This window comes from Anoplophora glabripennis, unplaced genomic scaffold (genome assembly GCF_000390285.2).
Source record: "Anoplophora glabripennis isolate ALB-LARVAE unplaced genomic scaffold, Agla_2.0 scaffold162, whole genome shotgun sequence".
Lineage (NCBI taxonomy): Eukaryota > Metazoa > Arthropoda > Insecta > Coleoptera > Cerambycidae > Anoplophora > Anoplophora glabripennis.
Genome location: NW_019416272.1, coordinates 234146 through 252941, shown reverse-complemented (window position 1 = coordinate 252941; position 18796 = coordinate 234146). Strand labels below are relative to the sequence as shown.

Below are 18796 nucleotides of genomic sequence, written 5' to 3'. Positions count from 1 at the left end.
AATGAAGCTAGTGAAGTTGCAGTTTTGGGACAAGTTCATCTTGATCCTACATTAAGTACGAGGCAGCTGGCATCTGTGTCTGGGATCAATCGAACTAGCATACAAACCATTTTGAAGAAGAATAAATTCCATCCATACAAAATACATTTAGTCCAGGAACTTCATGAGGATGATTATGACCGCCGTTTGCAATTTTGCGAAATAATGAGTGAGCGAGCAGGGAACGATCCACAGTTCCTTTTTAACATCTGTTTTTCTGATGAATGCAGTTTTTTCTTGAACGGGACGGTAAATCGTCACAATTGCCGCTATTGGTCCGATTCAAACCCAAGAGTTTTTCACGAGGTGCATACACAGCAACCGGAAAAATTAAATGTATGGGCTGGAATTTTCGGTGACCGGCTGGTGGGTCCTTTTTTTCTACCTGGTAATTTGACTGGCCAAATGTATTTGCAATTACTGGAAGACGCTATTGACCCTGCCTTGACTGATATTATTGAAAATGTTCCAGAGTATGATGAAGATCATTTGATTTTTCAACAGGACGGTGCTCCTCCGCATTATGCGTTAATTGTCCGTCAGTATTTGGACCAACGTTTTCTACGGAATTGGATTGGGAGAAGAGGCAGCATTGAGTGGCCTCCACGATCACCGGATTTATCGCCCCTTGATTTCTTTTTGTGGGGATACCTAAAAAGTAAAATCTATAAAACACAGCCAGCGTCGCTGGAAGATTTGCGTCAAAGAATCGTCGACGAATGCCGTCGAATCACTCCGGAAATGCTTCGGAATGTGCGCGAACGTTTCGAACAAAATCTTTATTCTTGTATGGAAGCGGGCGGTCATCAGTTTGAACATTTAATCAACTAAGTAGTAAGTAAGCAACTAAACATAATTTAAATTTTAAAATGTAATTTTTTTTCAAGTATTTTGCGGAATTATATAATTTAAAGTCTGTTATAAAGAGAATTGTAAGAGCTTTCAAAAAAAATAATATTACTCAACCCCCAATGCCATTTAAATATTTTGAGGTGATGCTTACCCTTGCTTGGGGGGTGAAAGTGGCAAAAATACCAACAAAGAATGTCCCCCTTTAATCTAAAATCGACGGGTCTGGGCGTTTTTCTACAATCTTGACGCAGTTCCTGAAAATGGCTCTGTTTCGTTTTCATTTGGCCACTCTGTATATTCCTAATCGTTGTCAAGACAAAGCAAGTTAAAAATTATTCTTTTATCCATCTTTATTTTTTTTATTTAATTTGCATTATTCAATTAATATAGTTTCAATTTAGTATTTGGTAAGAAATCAATATAAAACTATAGTAAACACATCGAACAAGACTAAAACTATGAGTTTGAAACCAAATTAATTTTATAACTCACTTTTTAAAAAATATTAAATAATAATCTTTCACTTGGTGTATCTTGGGTGCGACTAGGAATAACTTTACACGCCCTTCAAAGAAAAAGTACAAAAAACATTTTCTTTTTAAACAATTTTGTTTTTGACGTACGGAATTTATATTAGTGACTCGCAATGTAAAATTAAACTATTTTTCAATTATTTTAATAATGTCAAATGCTAATAGAGACCTATTAATGAATGTTTCTACTCTTCAGTGACCATGAGCTACCACAAGATGAGTTCTAAAGTAAACAGAGTAAGTAGTGAGGCCTTCTATTGGCCTTCACTGATGTACTATCAAAATTTCATGACATTTGGATGAATAGAAGCGGAATTATTGGATCTGAAGTCACAGTATGTTTGTGTCATCGTTACAAAAATGAGCATCAAACAAAGTTTTGTTTTAAACTTGGTAAAACTTTTACCAAAACGTTTCAATTGATGAACCAAGTGATGATTTTTTCTCCCGTGGCAGAGTTCATGAGCGGTATACGCGGTATAAAAACAATCGTGAGGACATAAATGGTAAGCAACATGTTGACTAGTCGAAATCCGTGATCACCACAGATTCCATCAAAACTGTGGGTAAATTCATCAAAGATCAGACAAAATCTTCATAGAAATTCATAGAATCAAAAGATCCCAAAAACATTAATTTATCGCATTTTGGCAGAACATTTGGGCTACCGAAACGTGTGTGTGTTCTGGATAAGTTGACTGACGACCAAAAATTGCTCAGAATTCAACATTCAAATGATATCATCAAGGAGGCCAAAAAGGACATAAACTTCCTTTACAACATGACTGGTGATGAAACGTAGTGTTTTCAATACGATCCAGAAACCAAGCGCCAAAGTGCCGAGTGAAAGGTGCCAGATGGACCAAAACCCAAACAATTGGAGAAGTCGAAAGTGAGGACAATATTGATTTGCTTTTACGTTTCATGGCGTTTTGAAACGTTTGGACGTATTTCGCCAGAATATCGCGCAGAAGGAAGTTGGCGTTTGTTGTACGATAATGTACCATCTCATCAATCGACACTTTTGACTAAAAACCGCATTTTAACTGTCAACCATTCCACATATTCGCCTGAAAGCGTTTTGTGGATGTAGGAGTCATCCAAAAGGCTTGTACCGACATCCTGAAGGGTACTCATTCGAAAGGGGACTATTTTGAATAAAATAAATCGGTTTTGTCAAACACTCATAGATTGAACAAACAATAATGTATCGTATGGTATATGATGTATCAATATTAACAAACTATGTTATAAATACAGCACGCCTTTGGCAAACTACACCAAGTAATTTATCAGTATAATCCTATAAAAAAACACGATAAAAGTAAACCTGTTCTTACCTGTTTTATTCTCCAAGTTGGACGGTGAATACAAGATATTGCGAATGGTCTTCAATTAAGATTCTGTAAAAAAAAAACGAGATACCAATTAGGTAATGTTTATTCACAACAAAAATATAGTTAAAACGATTAGTATTGTGTGTATAAAATTGCAGTCAGGTTATGTATTATCTTTTATTACGCTTATATTTTATATTCTAGAAATATAAAGTCAAATTTATTCTTTATTATTAATAATTCAAAAGGATGTTATGAAGTATTTTTAAATATCGCACAACAATATGTAGATATGTACATTTTCAAACGATTCCGATTTACTAAAAAATAAAATTATCAACATTGTTATCAATTATTATGCTGTGCTAGCAAAAAATATATTTAATATTCGTTTGTTTTTGAAGATTTAAAAATAGTTTAGAAAACATGTTTTTTAGTCGAATAATAATTAGAAGGACGTTCAAATTTTATTTGGAATCTATTAACTAAACTGACACCGAGACTGACACTGACACCGTAAGAGACGTATTGAAGCATTGTATATCTATTTTTATTCCTAAAAGAATATTTTGCACCTCTTTACATACGGTATTACGATAATATTTACTAACAGATTCTAAATACGAGTAAAATATTAAAACTGTTACTTAAACAATATTTTCAAAAAATAACTCGAAGTTTTACAATTGCAGACCAAACAAAACAGTTTATTTCACATTTTTAATTCACAACAAAAATTTGTATTAGACAAAAATGGACCAAATTCATGCCGATTTTTAAATAAAGTAGGTATAATAAAAAACTATGTGTTTGATGTATATTCCCATGATCCCATGTGGAATTAACTGCTTGTTTTCTTACAATTAAAATATTCCCAGGACATTCATGCAGAGGTCAATAGGGAGATTTGCTTAAAAAAGTGATTAATATATTCAGAACCTTTTTAATTATGACAATTTAAGTAGACGAACATATAAAATGTAAGTTAGTTCACATCACACTGACAACATCTACAAAGCACTTAACTGGAGACTTAACCTTTGTGATGCATATCATAACATTTTTTTTATTATTTCTACCACAATGGTAAAAGAAATTTTAAATAAATAATTCCTAGTGCCAAATGGAACGGTCAATGTGTCGATTTTATAAATTTAGTTTTGCTTAAACATTACATATATTTCACATTGTGATTAAATAAAACTGAAATTTAAAATCAACCGCTTGATTGATTCTTTTGGCGCAAGGGTTTATTTATTTAATGGCTTTTCTCTTCGGTTAGGAAATATAAAATTAAAAAAAATTAATAAAAATATCACAAATAAGTAACTGCTGCAAACGGTGAGGAGAAACTAGTTACAATTTAGTGATTTCTACATTTAAATAAATTGTGGATAAAACCTAGCAGAGACCACAAGCAAGATATGTATGTACACGGGGCATCCATTTTTTTACATTTTTGCAATACATTCACGGACAACTACAAAAATTGTACGGGTTGTATTAATTTTGATATCCTTGTGGAATTTTTCTTATAATTAGTCTCGTAAAGATAGAAAAAAAAATAGATTATATGTTTTTGATCAAATATTTTAGAAAACATTTTTGAATTTTTCTGAATTAGATTAATACATTTAAAATAAGGTAAAAAATACAGAGGCAGTAATAAAATATACGTTGAAAAAAAAATCTCAATGAAATTTTCTGCTAATTTGAAAATTCGAAGAATATGTATATGTATAATCACGTCGCTGTTGTATTCTACTCTTGATTCTACTCAAAGAAATGTACAGGGTGATTCACTATATTTTGACCCGTAAGGATTTAGATTTAGTTGTAATATATTTTGACATTGATATAGTCCAAAATGCGAATAGGTATTTTAACTAAATCTCACTAATTAGGCCGTGACAGCGACAGGTAATGTTATGACAACATTGTTATTGGTTGACAGTTTGTATTATTACTTAATTAAAATAACTTACACAGAAATAGAAAATTGAAATATTACAGGACTTAAAATAGAGTAAGTTATTCGCCATACTATACTTCTGTGTAACCTATTTTAATTAAATAATAATACAAACTGTCAATCAATAACAATGATATCATGGCATTATTGCCTGTCACTGTCACGACCTACCATATAACATTGTCTATGAATAAATAGGTCTCTCACGGCCTAATTAGTGAGATTTAGTTAAAATACCTATACGCATTGATACGGTCCAACCGTATCAATATGCGATGTCAAAATATTACAACTAAATCTGTAAATCGTTACGTAATTGGAAAAAAGGTATCAATGCCTGAAAGAGGTCTAACAATTACAAAATTTTCTTAATAAAAAACCTTTTCATTTTTTAATATTATCTCGCTTATTGTTAAAGGTGGACCTAACAAACCATATATGGCTATGCTCGACAGGGCATGTTCTATCCAAGTATGTAAAAATATACAGGGTGTTCCATTTAAATTAACAAAATTAACATCCGCGGACAATTTGTTTGGACTTCATTTGTTTTTCTACTATCATTTTCGAAAAATTCAAAAAAAAATCGTGCAACTTTTGTATTTCGCATTTTTTTTATAATTCTTAAAACATAAAAGTTAAAGGGGGGGGCTCAAAAAATATAGTGTTTAAAAAAAAATCTCAAGGATCTCTGCTAATATTTGAAAATTCGAAGAATATATAGGACGTCCATTTAAAAATTATATATAAACACGTCGCTATTGTAATCTACTCTCGATTATACCCAAAGAAATGTACAACAATCACTAAAGAAGTTAAATATTTTCACAATCAAAAAAGTAATGAGTGGGTATAATAGAAAACGGTCGAAATTCTCCAATACGCTAAACTGCTTTTCTATATCTTTCCAAAAATTAGAGGAAACCTGCAAAAATTGTCGAAATTGGTCCACTCTGTAGATTTATACAAGTATGAAATATTTCCATAGATAAACCATAATAAACATTAAATTTATGATAGTAGTATTAAAAATTATTGCTAAGATATTTTCTATATCTGATCAATAAATATTCCATGAAAAATTCTTACATTGGGTTCTAAGTAACATTTTTTTTCGAAACTACTTTGTTGGCTTCTTACTAAAGACTGTAGAAATTTGAATATACTATTTTTATTTCCCTTCATAGCACAAAATTATTACTTATTAGGGCATAAAGGTTGTATGTATAAAACACGCTCTGAAAACGGTATTTTGCACACGCCGTGTGCTAAACATTTTCTCGCGTCTCCAGATTGTGATTTTTGTTTGATGCTGTCACCCAAATTATGCAATGTTTCAAGTTGGCTGAGTTTCATAGCAACCGTCACGGCTCCTTTATTTTGTTGATTAGATACTTCAAAAATTGTTGAATTCCCGAAGTTTGGGTGTGAAAATGTGTGATGCTGAAGAGATTTTACAGAAAGCAAGCGAAATATGTTCGGAACTGCTGCCCACAAAATCCAGAAGCAGATATGAAGCTGAGTTAAGCCGATTTATGGACTGGCGACTAGCCAAAAATGTCCAAACTTTCTCAGAAAACGCAGTAATGGTGTATTTTGAAGAACTATCTACGAAATATAAATCTTCGACGTTGTAGACGATTTTTCGATGTCAACGTTAAGTGCCAATCACAACATAGATCTTGGAAGCTATAAAAAGTTGCAAGCGCTAATCAAACGAAAATCCGAAAACTACGTCCCAAAGAAGTCCCTAATCCTCACAGAAGATGATTTTTGCTGGTTTTTGACGAAAGTATCAGACAACAAATATTTACTTATGAAGACGGTGGTGGCAGTTGGACTATCTGGGGCATGTCGAAGGGAGGAATTATGTTATCTCAAAATAAAAGACACCAAAGATTTCGGCAGTGCTATGCTGATTAAACTGAAGAATACAAAAACAAAGGTAACAAGGTGTTTTACAATAACAGGAAACTATTACACTATCTTAAAAAAGTACTGTGCTCTTCGTCCTCCTAATCTGAAGACAGGCAGTTTTTTTTTAAACTATCAAAACGGAAAATGTTCAAGCCAAAACGTTGGCATCAACAAAATTGGAAATATTGCTAGGGAAATCGCCAAGTTTTTGATGCTAGCGAATCGAGAAAGTTACACGGGACATTGTTTTCGGCGTTCATCGGCCACAATTTTAGTCGATTGTGGCTCAAATCTGCTTGCCCTCAAACGCCATGGAGGGTGGAAATTCAGTACAGTTGCCGAAGGCTACGTTGATGACTGTTTGAGAAATAAAAAATGGAAGTTTCGAAAAAGATAGTCTCCAGTGTCTTCTGCTGCCACAGAACCAAAACAACGATAGTCTACTGGAACACAACGCTGAAAAACTGCACTAAAAACACGACACCAAAAATATTTCTATTACCGAAAACAAGGTGCACAATAATACTGCTTTTCCCAGCGTAACCTTGAAGGAATGTTCAAATGTTACCATAAATATTAAATATTAGTTTCTTTTGTTAATGCGTTAGCAATTTTCTTAATAAAAACGAGTTAAATTAAAAGTTGTATTTAATTTATTTTGTTAATGCGTTGGCAATTTTAGTAACAAAAACGATTTAAATTAAAATTTGATTTTTGTGGTCTCTATTTGCAGTCGTATAAAAAGTATCGTAAAAAACTCGTTTGAAAACCTCTTTGCACACTCCCTCGACTTGTGGACCTCGCCTTCGGCTCGGTCCACCAATATGTCTCGCTCGTGTGCAAAGAGTCGTTTTCAAACCTTATTTAATATACTATTACCTCATTAATAACGTTTATTTTAAATAAGTAATTGTCAGATGGCAAAAGTGACAGTTTCAGTATAAAATAACAAGTAATTGTCAGTACATTTGGGTACATTTCAAAGGTTTATTTTTGGGCTAAGAAAAGATAACAACGATATTGAACTTGTCCTTTCGTTCCTAAATTACGAATGATAACACGTAAATTCGCTAATAAATATGTTGAATCCAAAATCGAGCCTTGCCTCTATCCTTTATCAGGGTCACTGCCAGTGCCAAGGATTGCAGATAACCGGCGCGTCTGATGAAACATCGGGATGTTAGAAAAGTGGAACATTGCTCTACGTGTTATCTATTTTTAGTTCGAAGTCTCATTCGGTTTCCCTGCATCTACCTCATTAAGTCACCGATATGGATCAAATCGGAGCATTCATCGGGTAAAATTGTCTTTTCTTGACTTTTTTATATTATAATGTGAAATACGTTGAGGATAATTAGTTTAAAAAAATGTAGATTTGATTTAAACGAATTTCGTTAATTTATGGAAAGTAATGGGTCATCAAATTTCACAAATCGCGCGGCTGCAACGATGATCCCGTCTTTTCTGTTTTTTTTTTTTTAGTGTATTAGTTCTAGTTCTGTGGTCCAAGTTTATATAAGGCGACCGAAAAAACGGTTGTAACACAATATGCACCACTTTTAACGGATACTTCGAACTCCGATATTTTTAGCTAAACGATATTGTGAAAGTGAAACTACAAACATTTTAGTTTCGGAATTGGCTCGAATCTAGTTTTATGTTACGTTATGACTAAATATAGTACACGTAAATGATCATTTAGTTACTTCCAATACAAACGATATTTAAATGAAAGGACTGAGCTTTCGATCGAGCGCGCGTACATCGCTGCCGACGTACGCGCGTCTCTTCACGGGTTTTGATAAAGAAAAACTAATAACTATAAGGCATGAAATGATTGTTAGGATGCGAGGAACAATATCTGGTTACTTTTCATCGAAGTTGCATAATAAAAAAGCCTTATAAACAAATAAAACGATCATTTTCGTTGAAATTTCACAACTTTCTACGCTGCCAGTAATTGTTACAAATAAGGTTCAAGTCTCAACCCGTCCAATAGAACCAGAGACATGGTAAACTTGATGCGCGAGGAGACGGAACATGTAAGATATATGCACTAAATTTTCAATAACTTTGGTTAAAGTTAATCTTTTTTTAATTTTCAAAAAATGTATGTTTGTTATGAGTAAACGTTACTATTGACGCATAAAAAATTGTACTAGCTATAAAAATAAACTTTTTACAGTAATTAAAACAATTAATTTATTAATAACAATTAAACTGACCACTTTCAGGTTTTGCGACCAAGTTTTTTGGATTCAGGTCAAAATACTTAAGAATAAGTTATTGGCAGCCATGGCACTCTGATTGGCCACGGAATCCTATCTGGCTCCTAGACTAACTAACATCCCGACACCGTAGGCGTAGGTAGGCGACCAACCTCCCGGCACCACAAGTGAGCGAAAACCGAAGACTCAGGTATCTTCACTCAACCCAGTAACAGATGTATGGACAAGACAACCTTAACATACAGCCAACGAATATAACCAATTACATTCAACATCATAATATATAACATTTGATGCGAAGGTAAAAACTTAAAGAAATACACTGTTGGCATGTCACGTGACGTGATACGGTTCTTACCTTAATAGACATTTTTATACTTATGCCGATTTAATTGTTTTAATAGCATCCTTAACAATGTTGCTGGAAAGTTCAAATTAATATTTACGAGAGGTATTTTCATATTTTTAAAAAATTGACAATCGCCCGTCATTCAAGTAGGCGTTAAAAGCAAATAATACCTTATTTATTGACAATTTATTGATGAATAAATTGACGAAGTTCTTCATGAATTAATTCATGAATTTATTGGTAAACAGTGTGGTTTTACACTGCTACAAACTTTGTCAAGTTTTTTGACGCATGAATCAGTTCGACCAACGAATCAAAGATTGTCACCTTTCCACTCATAATTGTAGTGATACAACAGCGATATGTTTTGACACATATTATTATATAAATATTAGTGTTTGTAAGTAACAAATCAGTAAAAACAATGCAAAACTAGTACGACACCACACAATTATTTACATATTGCAATAACATAACCTCATTACTGATCTGAGGCTGGAAATCTGTTGGGTTGGTACTTCCGAACTTCACGAAGAAATTGACGAAAATTAGAACATGATCTAATTCGTCAAGATGTCAAGAACTTGATGAATAAATTCATGAAGTTATTTGACAGCAGATTTGGTGCATTACACTTGTCCAATTTCTTGATGAAGTGACTTCATGAATTAATTGATCAATAAATTGTCAATTTAAAACAGCTATTAGACGTGTGCACTTTGTAATACTTTTAGAACCATTAGTCCCAACGTTTTATTTCTTAAAATCTGACAAAAATTGGCAGAAAATGCCAGAATTATAGCTTGCTGCATTTCTCACGCAACACCCGGTACAAAATAGAATTTTCGTAGAAAGTTAATAATAATTATTATTATATGAATGGAAATATGTTAATGACAAATTGTGGGAACTACCGATTAAAAACCGCGAAAACAGTTGCTTTTATAACATTACACAATATTTCAAATATTACATATATTTATTTACAACGTAAAGAGTTATTTTTTAAATAATTTTGTCGAACTCGTGGAGGTTGGCAGATTGATTCTTATATTACTATGTGCTATTAACAATGACTGGCAAAAATATCTCACCGAAATGACGCAAACACGCGATAAATATACACTACCTATATGTTTAAACAAATATCGTTTGATCACTTAATTGTACATCGAAGAATGAATGGGGATTGCACATAAAGCATGTTTTGTTGACATTATTTTCATAACGAACAATGTTTAATTAAAAACATGGTACCTTAGTCAGGCAAACGGATTGTACGAAGTGATCAAGAAATAAATACTGAAAATTGAAAAAGACAAAAAATGGTGGAATATTGAGAGCAAAAATTTTGTATAAATATGATAGGTCTACAAAAATTTGTTCTTGGAATGTTAAGAAAAAACGAAGCAATCGATGTCATTATGTAACAATTTGCATAGAAAAGGCAGTGAAGAACATTTTCTCCTTAGGTCAAAACTGATAACATTTAATCTTGTTAGTAACGTTAAATACTGTGAATGTATTTCTGATTGATAAGTTCCAACTTCTTTGGGGAACAAAAATTTAAAAAAATATGATGATNAGAACCATTAGTCCCAACGTTTTATTTCTTAAAATCTGACAAAAATTGGCAGAAAATGCCAGAATTATAGCTTGCTGCATTTCTCACGCAACACCCGGTACAAAATAGAATTTTCGTAGAAAGTTAATAATAATTATTATTATATGAAGAATGGAAATATGTTAATAACAAATTGTGGGAACTACCGATTAAAAAGCGCGAACACAATTGCTTTTATAACATTACACAATATTTCAAATATTACATATATTTATTTACAACGTAAAGAGTTATTTTTTAAATAATTTTGTCGAACTCGTGGAGGTTGGCAGATTGATTCTTATATTACTATGTGCTATTAACAATGACTGGCAAAAATATCTCACCGAAATGACGCAAACACGCGATAAATATACACTACCTATATGTTTAAACAAATATCGTTTGATCACTTAATTGTACATCGAGAAATGAATGGGGAGTGCACATAAAGCATGTTTTGTTGACATTATTTTCATAACGAACAATGTTTAATTAAAAACATGGTACCTTAGTCAGGCAAACGGATTGTACGAAGTGATCAAGAAATAAATACTGAAAATTGAAAAAGACAAAAAATGGTGGAATATTGAGAGCAAAAATTTTGTATAAATATGATAGGTCTACAAAAATTTGTTCTTGGAATGTTAAGAAAAAACGAAGCAATCGATGTCATTATGTAACAATTTGCATAGAAAAGGCAGTGAAGAACATTTTCTCCTTAGGTCAAAACTGATAACATTTAATCTTGTTAGTAACGTTAAATACTGTGAATGTATTTCTGATTGATAAGTTCCAACTTCTTTGGGGAACAAAAATTTAAAAAAATATGATGATATGGATTCCAATCAGACCCGGCTTAAGGGGGAGGGGGCTACGTGGCCCCCTGGATTTTTTCCCAACACATCGAACCATGGACCTAACAAACGAGAAGTGAGAAGTATATGTTATTAAAACTTTAATGTTACTAAAATTTCCACAATTACTTAAAATGAAGCCCCACGATTTTGCTGTTCTATTTATTTTATTAAATAAAAACGACTACACCACAGTCAAAAAGAACACCAAGGTCTGTGACGCTTTCATAGCGGGAAGTGTTAGTAATAATACATATATGTATATAGGTATTCGAAAATAATACGACATTTTTTTCTAAATAAGATATAATATTACATTTGGATATATTTAGATTTCTTGGATTTGAATGGATTTGGATATATAAGGTACAATTTGTTTCTAGAACACCAAACCTACAAATTGGTTAAAGATTTCTGTAACATTAACCACTATGTAACAAATAGATGTAAAGACTCGTGTAAAAATTATCATATCGTCAGCAAATAATAGTTTATTGCAATCAACTACTTGACAAATGTCTTTAACAGGAAAAATAATAAAGGCCCAAGTTTTGAGTCCTGAAGNGTAACAATTTGCATAGAAAAGGCAGTGAAGAACATTTTCTCCTTAGGCCAAAACTGATAACATTTAATCTTGTTAGTAACGTTAAATACTGTGAATGTATTTCTGATTGATAAGTTCCAACTTCTTTGGGGAACAAAAATTTAAAAAAATATGATGATGTGGATTCCAATCAGACCCGGCTAGAGTTAGAGTGAATCGAAAGTTATTGTTGTCAGGTTTTGTACATTTTGTTTAGAGATTTTATTTTTGCAATTCTCACAAAAATTTTGTGACTAGATCAACGCTAATCTTCAACTAGTTCCAATGAGGCTTTTTACTGACGAAGTTGATACATAATTAGCACTGTAATACATAATTTGCATAGAGACTTCAATAAAATGTACATTTCTTACGTAGAAAAGATAGGGGAAAATGTTTTTCTATTCCGAAATGACATACACCGTGGCACAAAAAAGTTGAAGCGATTTAAAAGGTCGCTTATGGCGCCCTCTGGGAGTTACAGCCAATCGTCCATAAAATTTGAATTTCCCGTCCCAAGAAACCTCCGCATACAAAATTTCATGAATTTAACTCAAAGTAGTCGAAAGTTATTAAAGAATTGTAATTAATTTTTTTAAATTTGTCATCCTGTATATCATTAACGAAGCGTTTCCAGATCTAAATTCATAGGAAATTTTTTACTTAAAATTGAACATAGAATAACATACTGAAGTATGTACATCTCCTCCTGAAGCAAGGAACAATTTGTTTCTAGAACACCAAATCTACAAATTGGTTAAAAATGTCTGTAACATTAATCACCTATGTAACAAATAGATGTAAAAACTCGTGTAAAAATGATCATATCATCAGCAAATTATTGCAATCAACTACTTGACAAATGTATTTAACAAACAGGAAAAATAATAAAGGCCCAAGTTTTGAGTCCTGAGGGATACCCGAAGTTGCAAAGTAATTAACTGATACAAACCCATTTTATTAATNTGAAAATTGAAAAAGACAAAAAATGGTGGAATATTGAGAGCAAAAATTTTGTATAAATATGATAGGTCTACAAAAATTTGTTCTTGGAATGTTAAGAAAAAACGAAGCAATCGATGTCATTATGTAACAATTTGCATAGAAAAGGCAGTGAAGAACATTTTCTCCTTAGGTCAAAACTGATAACATTTAATCTTGTTAGTAACGTTAAATACTGTGAATGTATTTCTGATTGATAAGTTCCAACTTCTTTGGGGAACAAAAATTTAAAAAAATATGATGATATGGATTCCAATCAGACCCGGCTTAAGGGGGAGGGGGCTACGTGGCCCCCTGGATTTTTTCCCAACACATCGAACCATGGACCTAACAAACGAGAAGTGAGAAGTATATGTTATTAAAACTTTAATGTTACTAAAATTTCCACAATTACTTAAAATGAAGCCCCACGATTTTGCTGTTCTATTTATTTTATTAAATAAAAACGACTACACCACAGTCAAAAAGAACACCAAGGTCTGTGACGCTTTCATAGCGGGAAGTGTTAGTAATAATACATATATGTATATAGGTATTCGAAAATAATACGACATTTTTTTCTAAATAAGATATAATATTACATTTGGATATATTTAGATTTCTTGGATTTGAATGGATTTGGATATATAAGGTACAATTTGTTTCTAGAACACCAAACCTACAAATTGGTTAAAGATTTCTGTAACATTAACCACTATGTAACAAATAGATGTAAAGACTCGTGTAAAAATTATCATATCGTCAGCAAATAATAGTTTATTGCAATCAACTACTTGACAAATGTCTTTAACAGGAAAAATAATAAAGGCCCAAGTTTTGAGTCCTGAGGGATACCCGAAGTTGCAAAGTAATTAACTGATACAAACCCATTTTATTAATATGGTTTGATAAAATGTAGGTATTACGTGTTAATCTAATTTTAAATAATAGTATTTTTTACTCTATTACTATTGACGACATAGTTTAAAGAAATTTACGAAGATGTAAAATAACATTTTTTCTTTTCGATAAAACATTCAAAATACTTACAGCTTCTCAAAGTTCTTGGCGTGTTTTCAGCTAGTGTTAATCAACTTTTAGATGTGTTTTCAACTGGTATTTAATCGCTCAAAACTAGTAAACATATAATTATTGAACTATCACAACTATACGCATAAACGATGAAACGAGCGATAAAAAGATAACCTGGGACGATTTCGCAATAACAGAATCTAAACAGATTGTTATCTTGTAATATCAAAATAATCTAAATTGATAAAAAATAGAAACATTTTAATGGACATGTACTTGAAACTATTCCTTTACTATTATCTTATGGCAAAATAGGTACTTGATCAGTATTAATTAAGTCGATGCATTAAATTTATGAGAGTTTGTTAAATTCAAAATTACTTGACAAACTACATCAATAATATACAGGGTGGTCCCGAGGTAATGTGCCAAAATTCATGAGTAGATTTCCCAAGCAAAAATATTGCGATTTAGCCGAACTTACCTTAGTCCAAAAGTTGATAGCTAAAGAGATACAGGGTGTTAAATGTAAAATATTATTTCAGTTTTTTTTTAATTTATTCCTTAACAAATGCAAATATCCTCACAAAATTTTGGGGATTGGAGTTCTTTGAGTAGAGGAATTGAAATCTGTTCACATTTTGGTTAAAGTTCATAGAGGGCGCTAGCTGCAGTAGATTGAATGTGTTAAAAACGACATAACTTTTTTGTACTTTAAGGTATCTCATCTTTGGTAACAAATTCTTATTTTTCAACTTTTTTTACACAAAAAAGGTATACTTTATTAAAGTAGCTATCTCGCACCGTTTTCGAGATATTTGGCTTTGAAACTTCCAATGCTGTTGCATTAAATTACAATTAAGTACCTACAGGTATTATTAATTTAGCGGTAAAGTTTCTTAAGTAGGATTTGGACGAAAATCAAATAATTGACGTCTTCCACTTGTCTTATTGCTGTCATTTGTATGCTAATTTCTATTAAGTATTATTCGTATCTAATTAAAATTACATCTTAGCTTACAAATTAAATTGTATACTCGTATACATAAATGTGAGATAGAATGCCGAGGTTTTCGTTTTTGGAGTTACATGAAATCAGTTGTTTATGGAGAAACTATAAACACTTGAGAAGAACTTTAGCAGCAGGTTTTAAATGCTGCAAAGTCATTTCGCGTTAAGGATTTATACTTTAAAATTAGACAATCTTTTAATAAATGTATTGATGTATGTAGAGGTGGACATTTTGAGTAATTATTATCAAAAAGACATATTTTTACTAATGTTTACTATTTTACTGTTCATTACAATTTTAATTCTAAATAAACCCTTGTTTTTGACATTTCTAAATTATTTTAATTATTTCAACTATTAGCATTGGAAGTTGCAAAGCCAAATATGTCGGAAACGGTGCGAGACAGCTAATTTTACCTTTTTTGTGTAAAAAATATTTGAAAATAAGAATTTGATACCAAAGATAAGATACCTTGAAGTACCTACAAAAAAGTTATGTCGTTTTCAACACATTTAATCTACGGCAGCTAGCGCCCTCTATGAAGTATAACCAAAATATAAACAAATTTCAATTCCTCTACTCAAAGAACCCCAAACCCCAAAATTTTGTGCAGAAATTTGCATTTATTAAGAAATAAATGGAAATAAACTAAAATAATATTTTTCATTTAACACCCTGTATCTCTTTAACTATCAATTTTTGTACTAAGGTAAGTTCGGCTAAATGAATTTTGGCCCATTACCTCGGAATCACCCTGCATATTATTCTTTATCGTTCAAGACAAGTGTGTACGATCAAGTCAATGTCGTAGAATTAACATTAAATGAAATGTTTTTTTTTTAATTTTGAATTCTAGTTCCGTACCTATTTCATTTTATAAATTTTTGAATAGTACTGCAAAATATAAAAAATTTAAATATGAAAATCGATTCTTTTGCTTCGTTCTCTAACAGCGTGCGTGCTAAACGCTATGTAACAATTGATAGCGAGGCATTTGCACAAACAATACACATTTTATCTCTGATATTAAATAATTTAATTCGGCATATGATTTACGGTACGTATCTGATAAAGTAGTAAATAAATATTTGGCAATGAATGAGGGAGCAAAGGTGGCATGGTAGAATTAACGGATTCATTCTAGGTTCTAGGAAAATAACACCTTCACCTACTTAATAGGACACTTAATTTCCAAACGAATCACACTGCTATAAATAAAGAAATACCTTTTTTTCTACCGTAATTGACTAGTTAAGAGAATGTTTACAATTACAATTACTATACCACATCAGGTACATAGCTATACAATAAATTATTTTTGCAACTATAATACTAAGTACTTATCCTGTCCATGTAATTACAACTGAAAACACGAATAGGGAGAGAAATAATATTTTACGTACCTACACCTACGCAAAGAGACTACTATCATGTTGCTTTATGTAGAAGAGTTTGACTATGGCTCCTGAGAACCATAGAAATGATAAAATACCTTACAAAATGCATTGAATATTTACAATTGCAGATTATAGTTTAAAAATGTAGAATGTTAAAATTTATGCAGCTGTAATTTTACAGAGTTAACCTAACAAAACATAAAAAGGTAGGGCATAGTATTAATCGATACACACCCTCTTTTGAAAACATTAGTGTAAATAAAAAATAAAACATCGACACTCACCCTCGAAAACAACCGGGAGCTGAAATTTAGTAAATCTAAAAAAAAGTAGGTACTTAGGTATATTTCAAGTGTAGGATGCAACCGACACTTCTATTGAATTAAAAAAGTCTTCACTCACAACTATTATTCAGTTTCGGTCAAAGCAGAACTATAAAATCTCGATTTCTATTAAATACCGTGTTACACGTACATAGATCGATTCCTGCGAATATATTCGTCCTATAGAAACTACCAGACTGCCGCGAAACAGCGCAACACATCACATTTGTAAATTTTATTCAATTAGACATTCCGCTGCACCGGTAGTACGAACCGGTTGCGCGCGCAATAAAACTAGCATGCTTCTTGCTACCACGTTGTACATACATACATGTACTCTTCACTCTACATCAGATAAAAATTTATTTATGAAAAATGAAAATACTAACCCCCTAGCTTCTGAAGCGTTCGAAACATTTTGAAAATAATGGATAAGATACGTAAGTACGTTTTGGCAGCAGTCGCAAGCTGGTGCCAAACCGTCAGAAACATTCAATGACAACATTTATTATTATTGCTTAACTTACCTTTATACTATACTGTCAACTATATGATCAAGTAATAATTTCAAACCCCAGTCCCTAGCTACTGGAAACATTAAAAACAAGCATACCTACCCTACATCTACTTAGTTTTGTTAGGGTATAGGCACTGAGACACTTAGATCTTTATATTATATTACAAATGCCCAATAACCAATAACTCAATTTTATAGTGGTTTTCAGACTTTTAAAATAGAAAAATGGATTAATTTTTAATGAATAATACCAATACCCAACAGTCCTAACGTGTGAACGGCACATACTTCTATAGATGAGGATGAGGATAGAAGTATGTGGTGAACGGACGATACAGGAACGTATTAAGAAATAGTGACGCTCCTGACCAAAACCAGTTCTGGAGTTTTCTTCACAAATTAGGAAAATGTTTTGGGTCTCTTTTAATATTTGCAGCACCACACAGACAAATAAATTATATATGTAAGGGTGTGCATATATACAGGATGTTTTTTAATAAGTCTATGTCAACTTCAGAAGATTGTTATTCTTTGGCTCATTTTATACCAAAAATTTTTTGAGCTTAGGGTCTACAGAAACTGATTTTTGAGATACAGGGTGTTAAAATTAACAAAAAAATGTTTCATTGACTTAAGACTGATGAAACTTGAACAATTGCTACAATTAATTCAAAACAGTGACACCAATGAGTATTTTGAAAACTGTTACAGCACAAGCAAGAGGGAAGAAAAGAAGAGGGTCAGAAAATATAAATCATTCAATCAGTTTTTTTGTTAAAAAATTTTTGTTCATTGAGATAAATACTTTATAAGTACCATGCAAATTTTGTTTCATGTAAATTGATTTATCCCCATTTCAGTTGACTTGAATTTCCGTAACATTGTCATTTCTTGTTAATTTTCCATAATTGCTTAATTTGTTCAGTCGATTGTTTTAAAATTGTAATTAATTCTAAATGGCCCCATTATTATTTTTTTAATTATTACTTAACATTATACCAGGCGGAGAATGCAGGCACAAATGAAGTTAATGAATACATAAGAGTGTACACTACTGAAAGTTGGTGGCCGACACTCTTGAAGGTCCCCTGGGCCATGACCCTACTGACCCTGCATATTGAAAGTCAATTGTATAAAATAAATTGATTCTTACAGCTTCCATACTGGGTAATTTTATTTTGGCATAATTTTTATGTTTATTTCTTGGTAATGCCACTGACTTCACACAGAAATGTCAGACTATCACAATCAAATACATTAGAGA

General features: G+C 31.9%; 1 protein-coding gene across 2 annotated transcripts in view; it reads right to left on the bottom strand.

Moving 5' to 3' along the window:
- Positions 1 to 17227, bottom strand: part of LOC108908670 (oxidative stress-induced growth inhibitor 2) — a 57379-nt gene extending 40152 nt beyond the window's left edge. The window contains exons 1-2 of one of the 2 annotated variants that reach the window (XM_018712780.1): positions 16977 to 17227; positions 2765 to 2827 (exon numbers count right to left, since the gene is read on the bottom strand). The gene's annotated coding sequence lies outside the window, so the exon portion shown is untranslated. Of the gene's footprint in view, positions 1 to 2764; positions 2828 to 14301; positions 14376 to 16976 lie in introns of those variants that run through there. The other variant, XM_018712781.2, reaches the window with a different exon arrangement.
- Between the last annotated feature and the right edge of the window lie 1569 nt (positions 17228 to 18796).